Source organism: Anser cygnoides, chromosome 1, assembly GCF_040182565.1.
Source record: "Anser cygnoides isolate HZ-2024a breed goose chromosome 1, Taihu_goose_T2T_genome, whole genome shotgun sequence".
In the NCBI taxonomy this organism is placed as follows: domain Eukaryota; kingdom Metazoa; phylum Chordata; class Aves; order Anseriformes; family Anatidae; genus Anser; species Anser cygnoides.
In genome coordinates, this window is record NC_089873.1 from 54,169,025 (window position 1) to 54,189,059 (window position 20,035).

The 20,035-nt window shown below is 35.5% G+C and overlaps 1 protein-coding gene across 14 annotated transcripts in view; it reads left to right on the forward strand.

The window, feature by feature from the left end:
* PPFIA2 (PTPRF interacting protein alpha 2) overlaps window positions 1-20,035 on the forward strand; it is a 348,861-nt gene that overhangs the window by 184,225 nt on the left and 144,601 nt on the right. The window lies entirely within an intron of this gene.

Genomic DNA, 20,035 nt, shown 5'->3' on the forward strand with positions numbered 1-20,035 from the left:
GTATACATTAATGGGGTAACATGAATGGGAATTGGGATGTACTGCTGAGAAAATATTTTGGCTCTTCGTTATATAGAAACCATTTTTTATCATGTAATGTGTTTAGTAATTTACTTTACAGCTAAAATATATCTTATTTATAGGGGAACTGTCAGAAGGAGATCTGGATAAATATTTCCATCACCTTAAGTTCTTTTAAGATATCACATACAACCAAAGTACAAGTACTATACAGTTAAGAGAAAAAATACTGTGATTTAATATTGGCAAGAACTTAGTTCATCCACACTATCTAGAAAAGTAAAACAAACAAACACAAACAAAATAATAAACTTTACTCTTTTTTTTCTGGAAAGTTTATGTTTGAGAAATCCTTTATGCCACAATATGAGAAAATAATGCATCTGACTGCCTGAAACATTATGGATTTCTGGATACATCCCTTGAATGAACCAATACAATAACTTCTTGACTATGATTTGTACTGCTAGATTAATTTCAGGCTTGTTTATGTGCAGAGGAAAAAAGTCGCTCAATATAAAATATATGATTAATCCCCAATCTCTTCCAGATTTTCAGCATGATTTTAACTTTGGCAGGGCAATCTTAGCATTTCAGTCTGCAAATAGTACCATTTTTAATGAAAGACAATAATTCACAAGTATGAAAAACTGCAGGATTTCAGATTTAGGTATTTTGGTATGTACCATTACTCCAGAGTTTTTTGGGGCATTTTATTATTTTATTATTTTAAGTTACATTAAGACAGACATAAATCAACATCACATAGATTACCTTTTCATTCTTTGGATTATATTCAATACCACCAAAATCAGTATGGGATTCATTAACTGCTGTTGAACAAGAATGTCCTTATTCCTGCCTTTAGAAATCACAAGAACCATCATTGTAAACTACAGTTCCTAATGATACCTCTCCCCTTAAAAAAAAAAAAAAAAAAAAAAAAAAAAAAAAAAAAAGTAGTTTATTCTCTTTGGACTCCTGTTATTTTTATTTTTATTTTTTTCCTCCAAAAAGAAATATATCAAAATCCACAAGAATGGGAATAAAATTTAGAATTTGTTACATGCTCTTCTAACTGCATCTCCTGATTTTCCTGCCTAAAGTTTAATGTCAAATTTAATGTAGTTGTCTCTGCTCCAGAGACAGTGGAGGCTAGAGTCATTATCACCTGTCAGCTCTCTGAAAATATCAGTCTTTGTCCATGTACTAAAAAGGGGATCTAAAAGGTCATGTTGGCTTAGACATCTTGCTTATAGGTTATTAAAATAATGTAATACAAACTCTGCTTTCCCAGTTTAACTTGTTACTTATAGCAAAATTTACTTCACTAAGCTGTAGCCCTCTAAAAGACTGATGTGAATTAAGCTATGATACAGCTTCTTTCAATGAAGAAAACAAGGTACACCATTTCAAGAATCATCCCCTTAAAATGATGGAGGAATTGTGACTAAGTTGTCTTTTTTTCTTAACTTAAGCAGTAGGTTAGGTGAATAGCTTAAACTAGACATTAAGTCTCAAAGCTGAAACTTGGAAAAAAATGTAATTCCTGTCTGGATAACAGTGAAAAATCTTGCAATGCAATTGGAAGACTGGGCTTCAGTATTTACCTCTGAATTCTCTCCACAAACTAAAAAGTCTTAAATGCTCTTTAATAAAAAAGTTAGTTCACATTCTAGATTTCACTTTTAGTGTGAACACTAAAAATAAAACTTTTCACGCTTAAAACTACTATTTTTCTCCTGCTGAGAAAATCATTCACAAATGGTGTGAAACAATCTCTTTCCATTATTTACTTTCACCCAAAGCCATTTTTAATTGGCCACGAGATCTAATATTAGATTCTCACTGTATGAATGCGTGGAAGCAACCAAATTCTTAACTCTGAAGACTTCTAATGAGGACATATTGTATTTTTTCTATTTCAAATTTTGAAATAATTCTCAATGAAAGTTTATCTTGTGCAGATGATCTTTATACTTGAACTCTGCAAATTTATTTCCTATTTTATCAGATTTCTGAATTTATAACAAAGCTTCTGGTTCAGAGACAGAATATGTTCCTTACCAACATCTACATGTCATCTGAAAGCACATAGCCTGCAGTAAGGGTAAAGAGTGGAAATCTGCACTTACCCCTTCACCCAGCATCTTGCAGGGTAGAAAGGGAAGGAGGAACATACCTTACATGTTCTTCTCTTGGCACAAGATCCTCCTGGGACACTGTAACAAATACAAAAGCAGATCCAGCTTCAGTTTTTAAAAAATAGTGTAACTGAAAAGAGTCATCCAAAAAATTCATGAATAATTTAAGTTTTTTTATTCATTCCTAAATCCTGTAGTCTCTTGATGTTTGAGAACCATTTATGAAGTCCCTCATTACTGAATATAGCACACTTTCTTAGACTTTTTTGCAAGCACACTTTTATATTAACATATTAATATAGAATGTATTGTTCATGAGTCATGTATGCTAAAACATGAGAAAAACACTTTATTACACCTAAGTAACATCTATTAATGATATTAATAATTAAACTAAGAAGCTATTTAAATATAAAGACTATAGTACATTATTTTACTTCATAGAAATACACTGCATAGCTTGCAATAAAACTTAACAACAAAAAGAAACTGCTATATATTCAGGTTTGAGAACTCAGAAATTATGAGGAATTAAGGTGAAATTTTGTGGGCAGTTTTCCACAAATGAAAAATATAATTTCCATGCTGTTATTCTGTGAAGTTTACACCTCTACAGTCTTCATTATAGGCCTCAATCTACCTTTATTACCACATAAACTTTCTGTATTCTATTTCTCATTATTATAAATTGTTTACAGAGAAAAGCTGAGTGAAGAAAATTATATTGTAGACAATAGTAATATGCTATTATAGTTTATTCCCTTCTCTTGCATATTGTTTAGTACAATAGTAAGAAGCACTTACTCTCTTTCATGCAAGAAAGATATCATAAACCTTGATCATATCTATGCATGTGTATTATTTTTATATATTAGCTGTTGAACAATTAATACATTTGCAGTACACTTTGAAAACAAGAAACTTTTTCTTGAAAAGAAGTAATTTCTGTAGATATACTCTTAGAGTTCACATGAGTTCTAATATGCCTGGATGGACATCAGTGATGGATATAGAGTCATTTAGATGGAACAGTCTAGCATACTCTGATATTTCTATGCCATTACTCGATGTCTGGAAACAATGCAAGCTAATGGTCAGAACAAATCCAAGACACTTTGTATGCAGATCCAATTGCTGTAGTTGCGTGACCTTGAGATTCTGCAAAATAGGGGTATTAATACTTCTTTAGAGCTCCTTAATGTAAACAGTAAAAATGTAAACAACAAAATATAAAAGGCAGGTATTAAACATTATGTTTTCTTCATTCAAGACAGCAGAACTTAAAGGGGGGGGGCGAGGAGGGGTGAGAGCTGTTAATGTGCTCTGTATAATAAAATAAAACATCTTTCACTGTATATATTTGAAAACAAAACTAATTATTTCATTTTGAACAAGTACAAAACAATGCACCATTCTGCTACTGTTTCCATGGAAAAGACACATTTGTTCTGTGTAAAGGGATGCACACCTTAAGAATTCTTGACAGAGATTTCACAAGTTTGAAAGTAAATACTTTGGAAATTCAGGGCCTTTAAAATGCCAGCGTATGTGATTTGGGCTGCTTTGTTTGGGTAGATGTTTTTATTAGTTGTGTAGCTTAATGAGAGTAAATTTTTAACATAAATGTTTTTGACTGTCTGATGGCTTTAGGCAAGATATATGGCATATATAGAGATATTTTATACAGAAGTTCTATATGAAAACAGCAGTTTGCCTATGCTTTATCAAATTCTACTGCTATGCAGTGTCTTTTAAAACGTTTTTTTCATTTGTCAGCAATCTTAATTCTTTACACTATTTCTAAAGCTTTTGAGGGGATGGTTACAGTGAGGAAGAGAGATGAGAGAAAGCTTTGATAAAATACAGATACCTTAAAATATTTTAAATGAGAATGAAACTGCATTTCCCGTGTTTTTTTGATATAAATAAAGATGTTCATGTGAATAGGCTGAGCGTTTAAGCCAAATGCCTTTATTTTCAGAAAAGCTGAAATCATTTTATTTTTTTTTTCCTGTCCTGGGAATGTTTCTGAGATTGAGAGGGAAAAAAAAAATAATAATCCAGAACTACTGGACATAGGAACAAAAAGTCAGAAGCCTAAACATAATTGAAATCTCCAACCTTTATCAGGGAGCTATGAAAGCTCCTTGACCTTTTAGCTGAACACCTTCAGCTCTTTCAGCCTTCACAGGATTCAGGGATTTACCAAAGAGTGGCCTACCTCTTGAAGATACAAACACATTTTATGTGATTGGCACACCTTCAGGTGTCAGACCCCGTTAGCATTCAGATGTGTTACTTTATCCATGGGTAAAAAAAGGGGAAAAAAAAAGAAAAAAAAAAAACCGTTCTCAAGCTTTTATCCAAACTCTGTACTTCTGATTTTAGGAGTTACTTCATTAACAAATAAAATTCTAAACAGAAAAGCAAATTCAGTTAGTTCTCACTGCCGATGACAATATTTTTAACGCAACACTAATTTTTTGGCTGTCATCTCCCATTTCCATGCCACAGGACCAGCAAATTGCATGGTGTAGACCTCTTGTCAGGCAATTAGCTGTCAGATCTGCCATTTGCCCAGCTGTGCCAAGTGTGTTAAATCCAAAGTTAGAAAGAGAGAGCAGCAGCGCACTACAAATGGGGAAATGTGTCACTAGCAAATACGTGTCTTAGGAACAGCATGCTGTCCTGTTCCTCAAGTGTGTGACCACACACACCCATGGTAATGCTGACATGGACAGTGACTGTGTCCCAGCATAGCACTCCAACATGTTTCTGTGCCGTTTGGACTGACAGTCCCAATGCATTGATTCCAGTGATGTGAGAGATTAAAAATCAGGAATTAAGAGCTGTAGCACTGTTCACAAGCAATTCACAGGGAACAATGCTCAGATGATATCTGAGTTGTTCCACACTATTTTAATTTTGATTTTTAATATGCACTAGGAACGGACTCGATGCCATATGGTTAGATCTGTTACCGACTACAGCATGCCAATTTATAGCTTACCTGTTGTACCCTGGGAGAGGAAACCACTTAAAAATCAATATAACGATGAACAGTGTATTAAAAAAGCATTGCCTAGGTTCACAGAAACTGGATGCTACTAGATAGCTTTACTGAGCAGGTCTGCAGGTATGATGTACCCAGGACCCTCTCTGTGGTGCCCTGGGAGGCTTCACGTTGTTGTGGGCTGACCTTGACCTCCCCGCTGTGCACTGGGCCACACGGGCTGGCTATCTGCTCCAGCACCTGGAGCACCTCCTCCTCTTCTGACCATACCATTCCCTCTGCTGTTTCTTGCTCTTTTTGTTTTCTCCTCCTTTCTTTTTCCCTCTTTATTAAATAGTTTCCCCAAGGTGCCCCCAGGGTGGTTGCTGGGCCCAGACAAGCCCTGTGGTGAGGCCACTGGAGCTGGCTGGGACCAGCCATGTCCAGCATGGGGCAGCCCCAGCCTCTCCTCACAGAGGCCCCTGCAGCCCCCTGACACTGCCAGGGCACCTGCACACAGCTCACCTGTGTAGCCATATGCTAAGCATCCCTCGTGTACTCAAATCTACAAACAGGTATGAGCGCTGCCCATGTCCACCTTATAACTAATGTGAAAATGTCTAGGTTTTAGACATTATTTTGGTTGTTTGATAATGTTTTGCCTCTGTATTAATAATGAGACAAATCTTAGTATAATCACCAGAATACAGATGGGAATATATTGCCCCAAGGCAGAGATGTAATGCGTTTTTCTAGTTAACAGTGATGCTCCTTGATGCTTTCAGCTATTAAGGAATAGGCATTTGTCTTGGAGAACAGGTACATTAGAGCCACTAATTGGTAATGACTGAGAACTACCTCATTTGGCAAAGGCCAATTGGCAAATTCTTTTGCAAGGATATAAGAATGTCACTTATCCCGTTGCTCTGTTACTCTGCTATTTGCCCAAATGTTACCACTGAGACTTTCCTGACCACTTTTTATACTGAGTTAAGAGGGCTGGAAAGAGAGTTTGACTCTTTTCTGCAGCTGCTAGCAGTCTCAGTCATCATCCACTTCTAATAATATCAACTCAGCTTTATTCAGTTGCAAGGCTCTGTATTCACTTTCACACCATCTTGAATCGAAATGAAGTTTACATTCTAACATTCTCACATTCCTAGCATTCTTACTGGTCCTAATGAAAAAGCCACCAAACACAAAACCAGCAAAGGTCAAAACTGTCCCTTTGACCAATCAGACAGTGGAAGAAATTATCCTCAAAAAATGACTAGTGTGCTTCTTGGCAAATATAAGCCTAAATGGATTTAGAAAATCCTTTTAAATGTTTATTTATCTGCCTTTGCCACATGGCTGTCATGTACTGTGATTTTGTTAGCATTACAATGTGAAGTTACTTTTAATCTATTCAAGGCATGGATAATTGCCACTCACTGTGATCAGTGAAAGTCTGTGGTAAAAAGCTCACTGACTGTCATTTGAGACTAGGATTTGAACTATTTGAGATATCTAGCAGCTTCTTAGTAATAATCTTTTGTGTGTATTTGTTTGTTTTAAATAGTGTTAATCTGCTGATGTTTCAATTAAATGTAAGCATCTGATTAAACATCTTCAGCTCTAATTTTTATAAAAAAGAATTAACACTGGTTGCTTGTAACCTGATCAGTGCATCAAATCACAGGCTTATTTTTCCACAAACAATATCACCGTTACTTTTTGCTTTAATTACATGTACATTTTTATAACTGCTAAAGATGTTGACTGATTCCTGGAAGTTTAAATAGTCAGTTATTGTGAAAGGAATGTTATTCACCATCTACAATACTTTTCAAACCCCCAAAAGATTAAATGTTCCCAAATTGCAGGCTATAATGACAATAAACGGTAAGTTCATAGAGCATCAGTCCTTGCTTCTTCTGTTTAATATTGATGTTCAACAGTTTAGCAGTGTTGTCCTGGTACTAAACTTTCAGAATGTCAAATTGTATCTTTATGTGGTGAAGTTTATAAACACAAGGGTTATCTCACAATTGTGCTTCAGGTGTTCAATGGGTCCTCATGTTACCCTGTGACTCTTGTTTGCTGCTCACAGCTGTGATCAAAGCACGTTGCTGTTGTTGGTGGGCTGTTGCCCACCTGCCTTGTGTGCCTGGGTGTTCCTCTCCCTGGAAACAATGACCAGAGATACAAACCATGCTGATTTGAGTGGGGATGTGCCTGGGACAATTTAACCCAGCAAATGGAAAAAGTAGCTTTTCCCCAGCATAGATGTAGCTGAGATGAATATGGTGCCAGGGATATTTGATTTAAAATAGAATTAGTTTCTAAAACCATTTGGAAATAGTTTCTAAAATTGTAGCTGTAATCCATGTAAATGCATCTAAATTCCTCAGAAGATGATAGAAAGCTTTGTATGTCTGACAGGTAACCAGAGAAATCAGCTGTTTTAATGAATTAAAACAGTGTTCCTTTGATCTAAATCCCATAATACAAAACTTCTCTCATTTTAATGGACAGTAGCTGCTAGTATTGTGGTTTCTATTTCTAGTAATAACAGTAGTTTAGAGTCTGAGAATAAAATTGAGGACAACATGACCCCCACAGATGTTCAGAAAGCCCAATCTTAAGATTTGCTTACATGCTTACAGTTAGAGCTATACATAGAATTCAAATTAAAATCATTGTAGTGTCTAAAACAAATATATTTGCCTGGTGATATAATGAGGTTGGAGCTAGGACATCAGTACTGCTAATAATTAATGTTGATCAATGCTGAAACATAATATTGTTGTTGAGGTCTTCTGGCCTCTCTTGCTTTTGGTGCACAGCTACTGCTTAATAAATCTGGGAGTCTTTCTCTTGCTGCTGTTGTGCTTTGCTGGAACCCAGGGCAGGCAGAGAAGAAAGCTCTCTTGAGGGGAAAAATCCCATGCTAGAAAGAAATAAAGATGAGATTGAAAAAGGCAGCCTAGGACTGGAAGGGGAAGGAAAACAATGATGAAACATTAAGCTTGGAGTCTGGAAGCAGGAGAAGGACCAGAGACACCATTGTGAACAGGATCTGGTGGCTGTGAGACAGTGAGATGGGCTGATGAGACATAAAGTGGAGAAGGAAGGTTTCAACGACATAGCTCTCCCAGATGAAAAAAAGAAAAGAAAAAAAAAAAAGAAAGAAAGAAAAAAAAGCAGATTATTGAAATGAAAACTTTTCGTGGAACTGTGTCAGTTTTCACAAGAAAGATATCTCATGTCTACATCTTGAGGGAGGGTGGAAGCACGACAGATGTGCCCCCTCAGGAAGTATTTTGAGTTCCAATAGTAGAAACCATAAATGATGGTGTAATGGTGGCTTATGGGCACAAAGCACTTCTATAGACAACCATAATCCTGGTATTGGCACCAAAAAGACACTCTTGCACTCTTCTAAGAGAATTTTACTGTAATTCTATTTACATACAAATATATTACATTTCAAGTGGCTAGAAAGAAATTGTGTTGTAATTGTTTCCTCAGCCAATAGTTCTGGTTTATTAAATCGCTAATAGTTGTCTGCTAAGAAGAAACAAACATGCCCCAAGAAATAAAAGGAATTATTTTAAAGGTCAGTATTACTTAAGCACTTGTTTCATGCTTTCAGCAGATTTGAGTTAGAAATAATTGGAAAGCATACTAATATTGCATGTGACGGATCAGAGGAAAAAGCTTACACAAAAGACTATGTTTTGAATTTCTTCAGTGCCTCAAGGAAGTCATTGACTTGGAAATGCATAAATGCTTTATACAGCAATGATTAAATATAATACTAAGGCAAAGATTAAACTTGATTTCAGTTTCCCAGAGGAGATACCAAGAAGGAAGAAAAATCTATACTGTGAGAACTCTAAACTGTATATCTCTAATATAGCATATTTATTTTCCTTATCTGAGGGGCCATGATGACACATCATTTAACGAAATTCCTAAAAGAAATTCTCCTGCCAGTGTTACAGTTACTTTCTAATGCTGCTATAGTGCAAAGTAGTTTATGTTTACAATAAAATAGAAGTGGGAATATAATCTGTAGAGTTTTGGTTTCACCTGACCTTTGAATTGGACCATTGCTTTTCCATTCATATGTAGTAAACCTATTAACGGTTATCTGGGTAGTAGTACAGCAAATTTTGAAAGTTTTCTTTTTTTTTTTTCCATTTAAATTGTTGTTACATTTAATCTAGGTAAAGAACACAAGAACAAAATTATTTTAGAAGATGTTGATGATGTCATCCATCATTTATTTTTCTGATGTTTACTACAGATAATTATTATTTGTATGTAAAATATGTGCTTTTTATCTATGCATGAGCACTTTTGTATTATACATCTTACAGACCCAATGATATCAAATTATTACCATCAACTAGGTTTTTACTCTCTTATTTCCTATCTTGTATTTTACATTTTAAAAAACATAATTATACAGTAAAGCATAATTATAGGGTAGGGAAAAGTGTGAAGAGGTGGATGATTTGAAATAAGGGAAATATTTAAAAATTAAACAGAAAGGACAAAAGGAAACATTTATTTAGAGAAAAGTGAGCAGAAAAGAGCCTTATGAAAATAATTCTAGAAAGTCCTCCTGTAGTCTGCTAGACACATTAAAATTCTCTCTTAAACTTACACTTTTTATTCCAAAGACAATGAACAAATTTTGCTGCCATAACTTCTCGATTTTGATGCATATTGACTTACTTCTTGTTTTTATTATTCTTGCACTTGGACCAGCAAACTGTTTAAGTTTGGGATAAGTTTTATACAGATGGAAAAAGAATAATTTTCATATCTTAGTTTTTAGGAGATTAAGCAGCAGACTTTTCAAGAATCGTGTGATTCTAAGTTTCTAGAGTAGTGTGAATGTAATTCTGAAAAATGGATAGCAGGAAATCAAAATAAATTTGACATAAAGTGAATAACTTCCTGTTTTAAAAATGCTAATTTTAAAAATATGTTTGAAGAAATTAACTTATTTTAGTTTACTTTTTATTATTATTAAATTAAATATTATTAATCCTAGCTCACATTAGAAAGTCTGCTTTTTCTCACTGTCAGGCAAAAGGAGTTTTATATCTCCATTTAGTTTGAGAAAGTTTTTTTGTTCTTTTGTTTGTTTGTTTGTTTTAGGCAAGTATTATTAATGAGTCTTTGTTAGGAATCATTACTGTGTTTAAATTAGTTTTTTTTCTCAAATATTAGACTCAAATTTCATAATACATTTTTATTTGCTCCATAAACAGTCTCTCTGTTGTTTCACTTTAGGCAGAAGAAAATAGATACAGTACTCACCACTTTTTCAGCTCAATCAATTATACATATTGGGTAAGAATCAATATTTATCTTGAGAATGAATCAATTTTGATTGATAGCTATACTCTTAAATACAGACTTTGAAAAGATGTAGTTTCTCAAGATATATTATTTACTATTAGGTAAAGTTAATCAATATGTGATTTACCTGGCTGGCTATTTAAAATAATATAATTTGTCATAAATGACATGGACTGGAGCCGGAAGTGTGCCTCTAACTCCAGGTTATGCTGTCACACTGATCGTCTTGCATTATTTTTATTTTAATGCATTTACACCTCTTCTAACTCAGAACTCAAAGCCAAATGAAGTTGATAAAAGCAGATGAAGGGCAGAAAAAGGACCAAGAAGTCGTAATATGTTTAGTATTTATAAAATGAGTTATATAGTGAGACCTATGACATAGCCTGTATTGAACTATATTTTGCAGACACAATTCGTCCATTTTTTTTTTCTCCAGGAGACATGAAAAGACTGGAAATGATAGTCCATTTCAATCCTGTGAATTACTCAGTCACCAGAAACAAGTATACTATTCACAGGTAGGAAAAACAGTTGTTCCTAGGGGCAAGCGTAGGAACATACCACATACCTGCTAGATACCTTTGTGCTGTTTTCTTCCATAGGACAGTCCAGTCTTATGACCTCCTGCCCACAAACAACATAACATTTCCATTAATGTTCAGTTTGTATATCCGTTTGAGAACAAATCTGAGCTCTTACAGTGGTTTGGTTTAAAGATCTCATTTAAGCTGCAACTCCAGGACCATCTGTTCAGGCAGCATACACCTGGGGGTAGTTTTAGTGTGCAGTAGCTGTAGCTTCTTCTGCAAAGAAACATGAGTTACAGAGTATGAAGAGAGGTTTCAGGGACTATTTTGTGTTTAAATTCCCTTTTGGGGAGCTATGAATGTATGACTTGCATGTATTTTAGCTTGTCCAAAATCCTCCAAAGGTATCTCATCCCATCCACTTCCTCATCACTCCTTTAAAATACCCCATTTTCATATGACAAAAATTATGACTCATTTGCAGTTATTCATTCATTAGTGTACCTGGAAAAAAAGGCCTTGGTTTTTTCCCATGAAAAATTACCTATTTATTAAAATATGACACCTAGTAAATAGCATGGTAATGCAATAATGCAAATAGCTATTTGCAATATAATGCAAATATTATAATGCAAATATTATTATATTATATAAATATTATTATATTATATATATATATTATTGCAAATATAATTGCAATATAATGCAAATGCTATTTGCAATAATGCAAATAACATTATTCTTCCATTGCACACGAGAATGAGATCATCTGCTGACCACATCTCTTCCTCAGCCCATTAAATCACGCACTTTGCAGCTGTCAGCCAATTAAATGAGGTTTCTCTGATAATATAAATGAACTTTATTTGGCCTCAACAAGAGCATTTGCCCAAGATCAAGACCAGGAGGAGAGTGAAGAAAGGGGCAACACTGGTAAACACTCAGGAATTCTTAGCACAGTCAGGGTGTCAGGGACAGGAACCCCCCTGCAAGACAACTTCAGTCCTAAGACTCAGCCAGATGGTACACCAGCCATCTGTGGATTTTATTATTATTATTATTATGCCAGCCACATAGACAACTTGCACTGCAATTTGGGATTCACAAGCTGTGGCAGCAGACACCTCTGTATCTGGCATAAATGTACACTGCTGCTTATTCCAGAAGGCACCCAAAGGGAGGGGAAGCACTCTAAGCTACAGCTACACTGTGGAAATTTCCCATGGCTGGAAGCAATCATCCATAGCAGTAAGCTGTTACAGCAGACCCAGCACAATTTACCTCCAGGACCACTAGCTCTCACCCAGAGCAGGTTTGGTTTGGGAGTTGATGTGAGCCAGAGACAGTAAGACACTGAGCGATTTGGCAATGACTACCACATTCTGAAGGCTGAGAAAGAGTAATTAGCATAGTTTTGACCAGACTATGCCATTTTGCCTCTACTCTTGAAGTGTTTCAAGTTTTCACTTGCAGCTTCTGGTGGGATATAGAAGAATGTACTGGTGTTCCCTCGGTCTTCATCTACACAAACTGTACCGGGTCTGGCTGGGACGGAGTTAACTTTCCCTCCACCAGCCCATACAGTGCTGTGCTCTGCACTTGTAGCTAGAACAGCACTGGTATCACACCAATGTCTTGTCTATTGCTGAGCAGTGCTGGCACAGCACCAAGACTCCCTCCAAGCCTGCAGGAGGCTGGGGGTGGGCAAGAAGAGTGGAGGGGACATCACCAGGGCAGCTGACCTAAACCGACCAAAGGGATATTCCATACCGTATGGTGTCACACTCAGCAATAAAAGGGGGGAATGGGGAAGAAGAGGGAGGGCTCTCATTATGAAGACATCTGTCCTCCCTAACAACTGCTATGTGTATTGAGGCCCTGCTTCCCAGGATGTGGCCAAACATCACTCATTGATGGGAAGTAGAGAATAATTTTTTCTCTCTCTCTGTGCTTCCATGCAGCCTTGGCTTGTTTTTTTTTGTTTGTTTGTTTGTTTTTGTTTGTTTGTTTCGTTTATTTGTTTGGTTGTTGTTTGGTTGGTTGTTTTTGTTTTGTTTTGTTTCCTTTTTCCTTCTTCCTTATCCCCTTAATTAAATTATCCTTATCTCAACCTGTGAACCTTATTTTCTTTCCAGCATACTGTCTTCTTCCCTCCCTCTTCTTTTGAGGAGGGGGAGTGAGAGAACAGTTGTGGTGTAGTTTAACTGCCTAACAAGGTGAAACCACCACACAAACATGCATTGTTAGTTCTCAAGCCTGTCAAAAGGCCCATATGCTTTGCAATAATATATTTGTTGCTACATTCTTCATTGCTATTTTCATATACTATTCTTTTACTTGAATATTACACACATTTTTAATTATGTCATTCCACTGTAGATTACTGAAATCTAGAGGTTACTTCTGTGTTGTTGAAATTCTTACCTTGAGATTAATTTGTTTTGTGTTTGTTTGTTTTATTTTGTTTTGTTTTTGTTTTTTTACTTATGAGAGTTAGCTATTGTTTACATATTTTTCTTTTAACTCCCATCAGTTTTGATTATTGTTCAGATTTCTAGTATTATTTTGTTTGTTTTCCTGCTTACAATTTAATACACTTTTCAAAGTTGGTTCATTTTGCTAAAAAAGAAGAGTTTACTATTAGTCAGGAAAAAGAGGAATATTACACTCATGATGTTGCTTCTACCTAAAAATGAGAAAAATAACAGAAATGAGAGCACCAACTGAAAAGTTAGCTGATGTCAACAGGTAGCATGGTCCAAGCTGTTGACCCAAGAGTCTATAAAGGAAGAGGTAGCAATAAAAACATTGAAGGAGAGCACACTCAATACAGACCCATCAAGCTGTAAATTCTACCATATGAAAGTGTTTAATTCAGCTCTCCACTGGATTTTCTGTTTTGTCATCCCAGGTGGCTATGATGTCTATCTTTTATCATTTGTGTTGATTTATCAGGAAAATTGATTACACAGTAGGTAGCTGAAGCCAATTATCTGTCATGTTGTCACATTGTCTCTGACTCAGCCATGGCAATTTACTGTTTTCTGTTTTATACCTAGATTGCAAGTTCCTTCAGAGAGAAACCATGTTTTTCTCTGGTTTCACACCACATGTTGTGATGAAATATTAGGCCTCAGGGTATTGTTTTTAGGCATATTGATAGAGCAAATTAATATAAATCATTTAATATGAAACAAATCTGTTCTGTGTATGGAATGTTAGAACATAAGGACTGAGGGGAAAGTTAGGTTACTTTCACTTGGGTCAGACAGAAATGCTCAATGTATTTGACCTTAATGAGATAGTGCTTCAAAGTATTATACTATGGGAGGATATATTTAGTTTTCTTGATATTTTCAAAGGGCATGAAAGCACTAGTTCTCTTTATCACATTGTGAAAGTTTAGTTCTTGTCCCTTCAAACAAAGTTTACTGGTTTAGACTTCCAAGTCTGACTGACTTTTGAGAGAGACATCTGAAGTCAGATTTATAAGTCAGGATAGAGGAATCCCAGCTAGATAAATAGACAACTCCATCCTTGAGAAGGAATCTAGCTGTTGGATTTAGGTTATCACGATGCAGATGACTTTTTTAAAATAAGAATTCCCAAAATATTAAGGTATTCTTGGGATCTAGTTTGGCCAGATTTACTGTGAGGGACTAACTTTCAGACCTGGATAGCCTTGCCACTTTAACCGATCTGATGGAGGACATGGCTGATGATGCACATCTGTCATCTGGGTCCCAGCATGAATTCTTTTCTTGATTGAAAATAGTGCAGTAGGTGCTAGAGGCATTGCTGCCTGGTACTTTTAAGCCATGGGGAATCATTTATGACATTACTGCTGCCATAGAAACCTATTTCAACTCAACAAAAACTCAATTCATGGAAAAAGCTTTTGAGTCTGAATCATTCATATGTTGTTACTCCTAAGAGGTTTGACAATGCAGTCGAGATTTCTGGAAACATTTTACAGTCCCCCAGAACAGTACTTTTATTCATATGGTTTGAAACTCTGACTCTATCCATAATGTAGTCACGTGTTTTGTCATTTTGGTAGAGCCTTAACATAAATTAACATTTTGCACCTGTGCCTGCATTATATCATCAGTTTCTAAAGAACTGAAGAAATCTGTAAGAGCTATTGAATTTCTGCTGCTGAGTTCTCAGAATTTCAGAGCCCAATACTCTCTGACCAGGTTCATTTATGTATTCCACAGAAGGAGGGTTTAATGTTTAATGCCAAATTTACTTATTTGAAGGTATTTGTCAGTACATGGGATTTTGATTTAGAAAAGTAATACAGCAATATACTGAAATCAGAACATAAGCAATTGCAATATACAGTTGAAACGTGATAACCATTGCCAATCTCTTTATGCTCACCACCATGACACTGGACGTCCCCTGTCTCTTGGAAAGAATACATACATGAGTTGAAGCCAGCTCAAGCCCTTTGCTCTCTTCCAAGTTCAGTTTGCTGGTTGTTTGATTTTTATATTCTTATGTTGGGCTGAGCCTCTTCCCTCCTGCTGGGCTGGTTGGCACAGGAGGACAATGCTTTCTCTAATTATTTAAGGGAAGGCCATTTACATAGCCAGTTGACCTACTCAACTGATAAAGCCATTCATCTACAGTAAAGGCCAAACCTTGGTACTGAGATAAGTTTAGCTCCCTTTACGACAGCTGTGGCCACTTCCTATGTTCTTTTCTGAGATTTGTAAGCACATCTTTCTTGCCTGCCTTTACTGAGCCTCTTTCATTGTAGAAGCTCATTGATCAGTCACGCAGAATCAGTCATGTTGCAAATTACAGCAAATATTCTTGGAAGAACAAAATATGAAGAAAAAAGAAAGTGGATCATATATGCATTTACCTCTTTTCTTAAGTTCAAAGGAGAGAGTTTTGACCATTCAGATAATAAGGCGACCCAAATCCAGGTAATAAAAACATTTAATTTGTAAAATACACCTTTTTAGTCAAATCTCCTGGAATACATAAAAGATGTCATAAAACAGAAAAATCAGTAAACAAACAGAAATGTACTGAAACGTGGTATATAAAAAAAAAAAACAGAAATAGAAATATAAACAGAAATATGGTACAGAAATATGGTATATAGAAAGGTAAAAAATAAATCAACTATATGAATAATTGTTTTTATTAAATAATTAGTTCTTTGATACCAATACAAATAATTGTTTTTAAATGTTAAAAAAAAAAAAAGCCTGTGAAAAAATATCCAGTTATTACAGAGAAGGCCTTTAGAGAATAAGCTAAAAGAAGTAAAACTTTTCATTTGTATTTAAAAATTAAGTTAGGAGTACGTTCTTAAGCAAACTGTTAATTGCAGATCTAGCAAAGACCTTGTACTCAGATTATCATACAGTTTTACATAACCTATCTAATAAAAGGAAAATAAATTTATTTAGGTTTCAAAATCAGTTCTCATAATCAGTTCTTTCCTGTTGAGAGAGTATATTTGCATCTCTGTTTCCAGAGTTTCTACACATTCAGATAATAAAGTTCATCAGTCGGGTCCAGATCAGATAGAGTCCATTGCCCAGAGTAGTTTCATACTACACTGAGCCATCAGCTTTCCAAACTGTTAAGTGGCTTAGGGATTTTGCCTGCCAGGTTACCTGTAGATGGCTTGCAGACAGTCTATAAGATGGTACCTGTGAGAGAGCTGAAGGTGGGAGCTGCATGGTCACATTTGGGATTTAGTGGCAGCTACGATGTAGGCCTTGGCATGGAACAAGAATCTTTAGAGTTATCTTTTTCTTCATTTCATATGGCTAGGATTCTTCCATCTTTTACATCCTTCTCACCACAGACTCTGTTAAACAACATAAACAGAAGTGCTAAAATGGATGTCTGCCTGCAAGAGCAGGGATATATTCAAGACATTTTGGTAAATTAATGTGTGATGTTTATATACTAAATATAGTATATAGCCAGGCAATTACCTTTTTGTGATGACAGAGATTTCAGAGCTTCGGATTGGGAGGACTAAATAAAAATTTACAAAATATAGTATAGTATGACTGCTGTAATTATTAGTAATCTTTACTACACTCGACTAGGTCCCACTGCTTTGTTTTAAGCTGCAAACACATACATTCTCTAAATAATGGGGACCTAGTGAGGTACTATTTTCTGAAGATTTTTGGTTTTCCTGTTCAGAAAAATCTTGCTTTTATTACTGAGAAATTTATTTTCATGTATCAATGGCATGATAAAATGCCATAGTCTTAGTTTATTTTCTACTTTTTTTTTTCATGTTAAAAGTACTAAATCTCATTTCTCTTGATTGGAATATTTCTCTACAGCTATAAGAGATTTTTCCCTTCTACTGAGGAACTAAAAGGAATGTTTACATTTAACGTAAAAGGTTTACTGTAAAGCTTTGGTGGTAATTTATGCAAATGAGAAACTCTTCGATTTTACTCACCTTTATCTAGTACAAGAAATTCTCATCTAGAAAGACTGTCATCCATTAAATTTTGCTTTCAACTTTTGACTGCTTTTTAGTGTCATCTTGATTGCAAATATCTCTCCAGCTAATGCTACTTGTCATATCTATATATTATTCATATTTTGTGTTAAATTATGCTGTGCCCTCCTTTCCTTGTTTGTTTGCTTCTAATTTTGTTTGGTGAAAGTTTGTTGCATTTTTCGCAGCTTTCTGAGATGGCTAAACTTTTTTTATCAGATATACCAAGTAGTTGATGAGTGAAGGGAGGTTCCTTTACTTATTTATTTACTTTTATTTGCTTTCTGTTTTGCTGAATAGATATTTCCAGCTTATTCTTTATAAATTTGTCTCCGCCTTTTGCCCAGTTGTTCATCAAAGAAAGCATTAGCCACATTTGAAGACCTGACAGAATAAGCTGTTTGAGCTTGTTAATTGCTATCAGCTATTAATTACTTATCGGTTTATCAGAGCAAGCACAGAGATTAATATAAGGCTCCTATAACGTGGATACTTCAGAGATACAATCCTGATCACATTTGTGAATGCTGGTATTTAATCATGTTGTGACAGTATTATCTCATCCGCTGCTATGAGGCTGGTGAAGGTACCAGAATAAATCATCCTGGCTATAAATGGAGGAAAGAACGCCAGGTGAGACCTGCCCTTGGCCTTGAACTGTGGCTCTTTACCCAGATACAATAAAAAATTGCCTTTTAAATCAATGTGCTGCACAATTATAAATAAGCCTCAAGAAATTGATGGGTTGCAGCTAGTGACTATCTTTTTAAAAAAATATATTTTTTTTTCTAATAGCTCTAATTCAGATTGATTTCTGCACCCATAGGCTCCAAAAGAGGGGTACCAGGGCAAAAGTTGCATTGTGTAGTTGTATATTTTGGCTGTCATGAAAAATACAAACATCCAGCTTAGCAAAGGTAGGATCTTGTCTCACTTAGCAATATTGCATCATGAATAGCTATAGAAACACCTTTGTGAAGATTTGTGAGGTTATAGTAGTAATGGGTTTCACCCTAGCTGGCAGTTATAAGCATGATCTGAAACAGGTGTTTCATTTCTGTTAAATTTGTGGTGTTTGCCTTTGTTGGGATGTTTACTTGTCATTTTTATAGCTTTTTTTTTTTAATGGAAATATCCTGTAAATACTTAGTGGAAAAAATATGTTTTTAAAATACTTTTTTTTACATGTTAGCTTGTTTGATTGTTTGTTTGTTTTAATTTCTGAACCTCAGGGATTAACACATCTTGGAAAAATACAAATCAACTGATTATACAGTAAAATACAAAAAGAGAGCTTGTGAAGTGTTTCTATACAGTGAATGATAGACATGTATCTATGGTCAGATAGAAAATATGTCTGTATGCATTCTCTTTCACAGGGGAGGCATAACATAAATATGGTTTGTTTATGTTGCACATACACTGGGATTTGTGAAGATCAGTATCATTAAAATCATGTTTTCTCTTCTCACTTGAGCCACTGTGATTTCAGAGGAAGGGTGATCAGCAAGGACTAAACTGTAGTCTAGTATAGAGGGCCATGATATTTAAATGTATCTGGAAAAAGTACTTAGGAGGCTGTTTGTATATTTGTGTTTGTGAGAGTGCATGTATTTTACTAAAACACAACCTTAGAAAGGTAAATTTTTATTTCCTCTGCCCTTCATGTGACTCTTTCAGATCTTGTGGTGATAGATGTAATCCTAAACTTAGGCTTTCCGAATAGAAGAGCTCAAAGTTGTCATGTATACCCTGTTCTGAAAGATATCATCTATGTTTATTTAGTTATCTGGAGACACAATGTAGTAAGAAAAGACAGATGCACTACTGAATCGGTAGTGATGTAATAAGATAATGAACTTCAAACAGGAACAGTAGCTCTACAGCACCTCAAAGGCAACCGGGCTTGTTTGAAGTGTAGCTTTCATTTAGAGGGTTAGATCTGGATCAGCAAATCTCCAGACTTTTCAAAGTGACAGTTACACTTCAAACAAGCCCAAATGTTCCTGACGTGTGAGGGGAGAGGGGAGGGTGCGGTGGGGGGGGGGGGGGGGGGGTGAGTGGTTGGAAGGTTGAACAGAGGTGAAGATTAGGTAGCAATAGGAGCTGCAGGAGGAGAAGAGTTTTCAGATTCCAGGAAGTTTCAGATTTTAGGCCTTTGACATACACTTGTAAATATTTTTAATTAAGCCTAATTAAAAACAAAATAAGATATGGGTTTGCCCAGTTTTGAATTTTCAATTTTACAGAGAAACATGAATAGTATTAGGTGGAGTAACCTAAGTTACATAACTAAATTAGCAAAACTTTAGTCTGGTTCATATATTGTTTTATGTATGTTTCATATATATTAGTTTATATGAGGTGACCATATGTATATTTGAGTATTTCTGGCATGATGTGGTGGTTTTACCCAGCTGGGCAGCTGAGTTCCACCACAACCACTCTCTCACTCCCCCACCTCAAAGGGAAAGGGGGAGAAAATACAATG